The sequence below is a fragment of the Dendrobium catenatum genome, unplaced genomic scaffold (genome assembly GCF_001605985.2).
Source record: "Dendrobium catenatum unplaced genomic scaffold, ASM160598v2 fragScaff_scaffold_133, whole genome shotgun sequence".
Lineage (NCBI taxonomy): Eukaryota > Viridiplantae > Streptophyta > Magnoliopsida > Asparagales > Orchidaceae > Dendrobium > Dendrobium catenatum.
This window is the reverse complement of record NW_021318595.1, coordinates 392,911-399,166: the sequence shown is the minus strand read 5'-3', so window position 1 is coordinate 399,166 and position 6,256 is coordinate 392,911.

The following is a 6,256-nucleotide window of genomic DNA, read 5'->3' as shown; positions in this document are numbered from 1 at the left end:
AAATTTGAATCACCAATAACCCATCTGGCCCGACCTAATTTAACCCGCTTACTCATTAATATTAAAAAAATGATCTTAATATTAGCACTTTTGAATTCTAAAATGTACTTGCATGAGATCAAATTATAAGCTCTTTCTATTTAGGTTTCACTGAGACGGCTTTCTTATTGCTGTCTAAAGCAACTTTTTAGTACAAAAGCTTCCAATTTGATAAATCAGAAATTTCCTATAATATTTACCTTAACATATGCAGGCAGCAATTTGTTTACTCAAACTACAATGAATGTTTTGAAAGGTACCTGATATTCAATATGTGGATAAACAAGGCGTGGCGTGTTCTAATTTTTTTCTTGGGGGAAAAATTGAAGGCATAGCCCGTATATTCCAATAAAAAGCTAGATCTGTGGAAAGCTTTGATCATTATATCTACATAAAGCTTTATTAAATATTTTTAAGCTGCCTAATGTACTTTAATCCTTTTCATTGAAGGGCATGCGACTAAAGTTTTGTTTGGGACAACTTGACTTACTATTTTTTAAAGTAAAATTTTAGTACAAAATTTTAACTTTAAAAAGTTTTTGTACTAAAAATATGTTTTTAAAAATAGAATCCCAAATAAAGCCTAACGCAACTTTCTTATTATTTTCAAGCCTAAGTCTTTGTTTAATACAATTTTCTTACTATTTTCTACAACAACATTTTAGTACAAAACTTTTGCTTCATTTGGGACGATTTTTTTATTGCTTCTTAAAATAGCTTTTTAGTGCAAAACTTAAATTATTGTATTGAAAAGTTTTGAGAAGTTAAATCATTTGGGACGGTTTTTTTATTTTAATTTATATAACTGATCTTTTAGTTTTAAGAAGCCGTAAAAAAGCCATCCCAAATTAAGCCTCTATTGATAGTAGCGAAAAAACAGTGGTAAAAAACTATCCCAAATGAAACCTAACTGTACTAAAGCTATGTTTAATAGCTTTCTTGCAAATAAAAAGAATTTTGCATAAAATATGTAAGTTCATACAAGCAATCCTTTGTAGATACTAATGCTTCAACAATATCTTACTTCAATGTACTTGGATATTGATTTAGAATCTATTGCTACTATTAAATGCACTTTCAAAAAAAATCATAAAAATTGGGGTGCACATAATATCGATAACCTTGTATAGATGTAGTCGGGGAAGGCCCCCATACATCTGAGTGTACTAATTGAAATGGTTTTGTGGTGACTGTAACAGAGTTTTGGAATGGTAATTGCTTGCTTTTGGCAAGACAGCAGCTGTTACATGTTTTTGATATAGTGGTACAAATGTGAGAGTGGTTATTAGCTAGTAAACGTAAAATGGAAGTATTGGGATGCCCAAGACGAGAATGCCATAGATCTGGGACAGATTCAACGGAAACAAGAGCCAATGGAGGGGAGGTGGCTTGCACTTTGTACAGTCCATTATGGAAGGGTCCTTTGAGTAGAAGACGCTGTGTCTTCGAATCCTTTATTTGATATCCATCGGATGAGAAAGATATGGTGCAGTTATTATCAGTTGTGAGTTGATGCACTGATAAGAGATTAAAGGATAGATTTGGTACATGATGAAGTTTATGTAGATAAAGATTACCTGTAGGTGTAGGGAGAATGCCCCGTCCCGTGTTGTGAATGGGAAGTTGTTGCCCGTTTCCAACAGTTACCTGTGAATTACCAGTATATGGTTCAATTGCACTCAGTTGTGATGCTTCAGCTGTAAGATGTGTTGAGGCTCCACTATCAAGAAACCATTCTGCTTGAGAGTTAGCACCAGATGAGGTGATCAGTGCAGTGTTATGTCCTGCATCATTGTAGGCCGGATCATTTCTATACCAACATCGAACTGCTGAATGACCAGTCTTACTGCATATTTGACACACTGTATTTCTGTGCAGATTCCTGTCTTCTCTGTCGCCCCTTCCTGATCTGCGACCTCTATTTCCTCTTGTGTTGTTTTTTCGTCCTCTTCCTCGACCACGATGAACTGCTAATGCTGCAGCATTGTCTGTTAAATTTAGAGATTGAAGATCTCTTGCTGTATCGTTTATCTGAATCTGTTCTTCGCTGCACAACAGACTGTACAGATCATCGAGACTGATCGGTTGCAGATTCGTTCGTATCGTTGTGTTGAATGATTGATACGACGAGGGAAGTCCATTTAGCGTATACAGTATCACATCCTCCGCATTGATCACATGTCCTGTTGCTGCTATTGCATCTACTTTTGATTTTACTTCTAGTAGGTACTGAGTCATTGTTTTATTTCCTTTTGATAGATGATGCAGCTCATTCTTCAATTGAATGATTCTTGATCGGTTCGTTGCTTGAAGACGATGAGCAAGAGTATTCCATATTTCCTGACAGTGATCAAGTGTGAGAACATACGGTAGAATGGATGGAGTAATTACCGAGTATAATGCCGCTGAGAGATTCTGATCAATAAGAATCCAGTCGCTGTATGAGATTGAATCGTCTGTTCTTGATGATGCTTCCGAGGAAGATGACTGAGGTGGACAGGTACATGTTCCGTCGATGAAGCCGCGAAATCCATTTGCTGTAAAAACTTTTTCAATTTGACTCTTCCAGATGGAATAATTGTCGGCTGTCAGCGGGTTTGGTACCAGGTTCTTGATGTTGCTCATCAGGAACTTCAGCTGTGGCGGAATGGTTACGGTGACGATTGAAGATTTGGAGGCTGCCGTTTGAGATTGAATGGACGATGCCGCCATTGATTTCAGATGAGTTGATCACAGCGGGGAAGAAAGACGAGAGAGAAAAAAAAAATTCTTCGTCTTATGTTGATCGTGCTCTGATACCATGAAAGAGCTGAAGTGCGGTTAAGCTTTCAGCTTAGAGAAGAAAAACAAGAAGTGGAGAAAGGGAAAATTTTATTATTCTTCTTTGTCTTCCTTACATCGGTATTTATAGTTTTTCCCTTTTACAGATTTCGTAACAGTAATGTCGGCGGAGTTCGTTCCGTCTGAGCTGGCATGAGCTGGAGTTGCTTCTTGATTCCTTCTGGTTGACAAAAACATCATGAGCCATAACAAAAACTTCAAGAAACTTACACTAATTACCTTTTTAGAATGTAATATGTCTAATTTGACTTTCCTATCAAGTTTGGGTTTATCAAGATAAGACTTTTTATGCATTGCAACTTTTACCTCGAAGGAATCAAAATTTTGTTTGTAAAGTTCAAAGTATTATTGATAAGCTGGAAGAAAAGACGAGCAATTGTCCAAATTAAAACAAACATAAACATATAATTAAAGTCACTGACTTGAACAAAAGTACCTATAGAAATTGTGATTTAATAATTATTTAAAAAAAACTTTTTGACATATCATTTTGAGAACATTATGTTGTTGTAACAGTTCAAATTTTTAACTATCAAGATATTATCCGCTTTGTCCTAAGAGCCTCACAGTTTTGTTATGTTGGTGTAACTTCCCAGTAGGTCATCCATCCCAAAATTGCTCTAGATAAGCATGCTTAATTACAAAGCTTCTTACAGAAATTCTCACCATTATACTAAAAGACGCCTCGATATTTAAGAGTTAACTTTCTTTTACTTAAGAGGTTCACAATCTCTCCCACATAAGTAACTGACGTCCTCGTCAGTATCCGTATCCCATAATCATCATCCAGGAAAATAGGACTCTAGTGGTATCCCATACAAGTTCAAGTGGTGGCTCCCATCATATAGCACTTTGTCCCATACAGGGTTCAAGAGGCGGCTCCATGGCGTAGCACTTTGTCTTGTATGACACTTAGCTCCCATCTTCCGGTTAGTGTATTTCTCTTATATCATTTGAGCTTAAGTTGACTTCTGAAATAAATATTGATTGTTCTAGGTCAAAAATTCTTATAAGAAATTTTAGAGGTTTCACAATCTAACATAAAATGGTGTGACAATCCTGATCGGGTTGGATTGTGACAGTTGTTGTTGATGATTATGCATTTGAGCTATACTTACAGACTTTCGAGTAGTTCGCAAATAATTAAAAAAATTTATCCCTAATCATTTTTAGTTTTCACATCACCATTATATAATTTCTTGTAACATCAATCAAAAAAGCTAAATTTGTAAATGGAATAAAAAATAATAGCTATTACTGAGATGAGACAAAATTCTAGCTAATGCTTTTCATATTTTGAAAGCACTCCAATTGTAATTTTTTAAATATAGTCATGTACACTTCACAGTTCATGTTTTACTATTAAATAAGCAATAGAGAAAAAAAAAATTCCATTTGGATATTTTGTTTTAGAGAAAGCACAAGTAATCTCATAAAAATGAGACAAGAAATTTCATATATTTAGCATTTTGTCCCATTCAATGCTACAATGACGAGACTTGTAATTAAAATTACTCAACTTTAAATGAAGAAAAAGCAACTCAATATTAAATAGCATTGTCAATTATAATAAAAATGGAGTTCCATCTAAATGGAACATGTTGCCTCAAACCTCTTTTAGAGTCAATTATCAAAATAATTTTGTTTAACATTATCTTAGATTTTGTCTAACAATAAAGTTTACAATATGTGCACAACATTGTATATGAAAAAATTCACCATCATAAATTCAAATAATTTCTAAAGAAATCAACATAAACATCATTAACACAAGCATTGTCTAAATTAATAATAGAAACCTTTCCTTGATTTTTCATTCAATCAAAAAAGATTGAAGCTTCTCAAACAAAACTATATCATCTTATGGGGTGCCATAAAACTAAAATTTGTAATCTTCTTTTTAAAATAGCAGGTATTATCAATAAAGTATATAATTAAGCAAATAAAGTCACCTGTCTTAATACAAATCCACATATCAGATGTTAAGCAAACTCTACTAATATATTTACATAACAATGACTAAATATGCCCTTTCTCTTTGATGAATAATTTATTGTAATTATTTTTATCAAGTATTTCTACAAAATAATTGTAGGGCTCCATGCGGATAAAATAGTAATGATCCATTTAATATATTTGTTGCGTCCTGGAATATTCGCGGCGGTAGAGAAATATATAGTTTAATGTCGTAGCATTGTACGAAGATCCAGCACACAATCAGATAAGTGAGAGGGTGTAGCATTCATAAAAGACACCAGAGTTTTTACGGGGAATACCCCTGAAAAGGGGGAAAAACCACGGGGCCTGACCCAGTTTGAATGAATCCAATAGTATTTGTAGTCGATTACAAATGAGGCCCTTCCTTGGGAGAAGGCTTTGGATTGATGTAACAAATGTACATCATATAAATTGCATTACATGGTGGGAGTTACATATACATGTTTGCTTGGTCAGCAAGACCGTAGTCGGCAGGAGATCGGGGTCAGAAAGACTGTTGTCTGTTGATGGAGGTCGGACGGACCATAGTAGGCGACGAAGGCCTGAAGGACCGTAGTCGGCAGGAGACCGGTGTCAGAAAGACCGTTGTCTGTTGATGGAGGTCGGAAGGACCATAGTAGGCGATGGAGGTCGGAAGGACCGTAGTTGGCAGGAGACCGGAGTCAGAAAGACTGTTGTCTGTTAATGGAGGTCTGAAGGACCGTAGTACGCGACGGAGGTCGGAAGGACCGTAGTCGGCAGGAGACCGGGGTCAGAATGATCGTTGTGTGTAAGAGATTGGGGTCTGAAAGACTGTTGTCGTAGGGCAGTACTCTGGTAAAACTCTGGGCATCAGGTAGTGGCCCAGCAAAAGTCCAGGCCTCAGGTAGTGTTCCGACGAAGCAACGGCGTCAGGCCGTAGTCCTGCGGAGGAGAGGGCCTCAAGTGAAGGTGAGGGCCTTTGAAGAAAGTGAGGGTCTCAGGCAAGGGTGAGGGCCTCTGGCAAAGGTGAGGGCCTCTGACGAAGTTGAGGGCCTCAGGTGAGAGTGAGGACCTTTGGCGAAGGTGAGGGTCTCTGACGAAGGTAAGGGCCTCTGGCAAAGTTGAGGGCCTCTGGCGAAAGTGAGGGCCTCTGACGAAGGTGATGGCCTCTGGCGAAGTTGAGGGCCTCTGGCGAAAGTGAGGGCCTTTGAAGAAGGTGAGGGTCTCAGGCGAAGGTGAGGGCCTCAGGTGTTGATGAGGGCCTTTGGCGAATGTGAAGGCCTTAGGTGTGAGACCTCGTTCCCTTACTGTTCCTCTCTGATTTGAATTTTTTCTCTCAGGATCGTCCAGGACGATTTGAGATCGTCCAGGCCGATCGGTACTGTAGAAAATATCGTCCTGAAAATAGTCCTGGGAA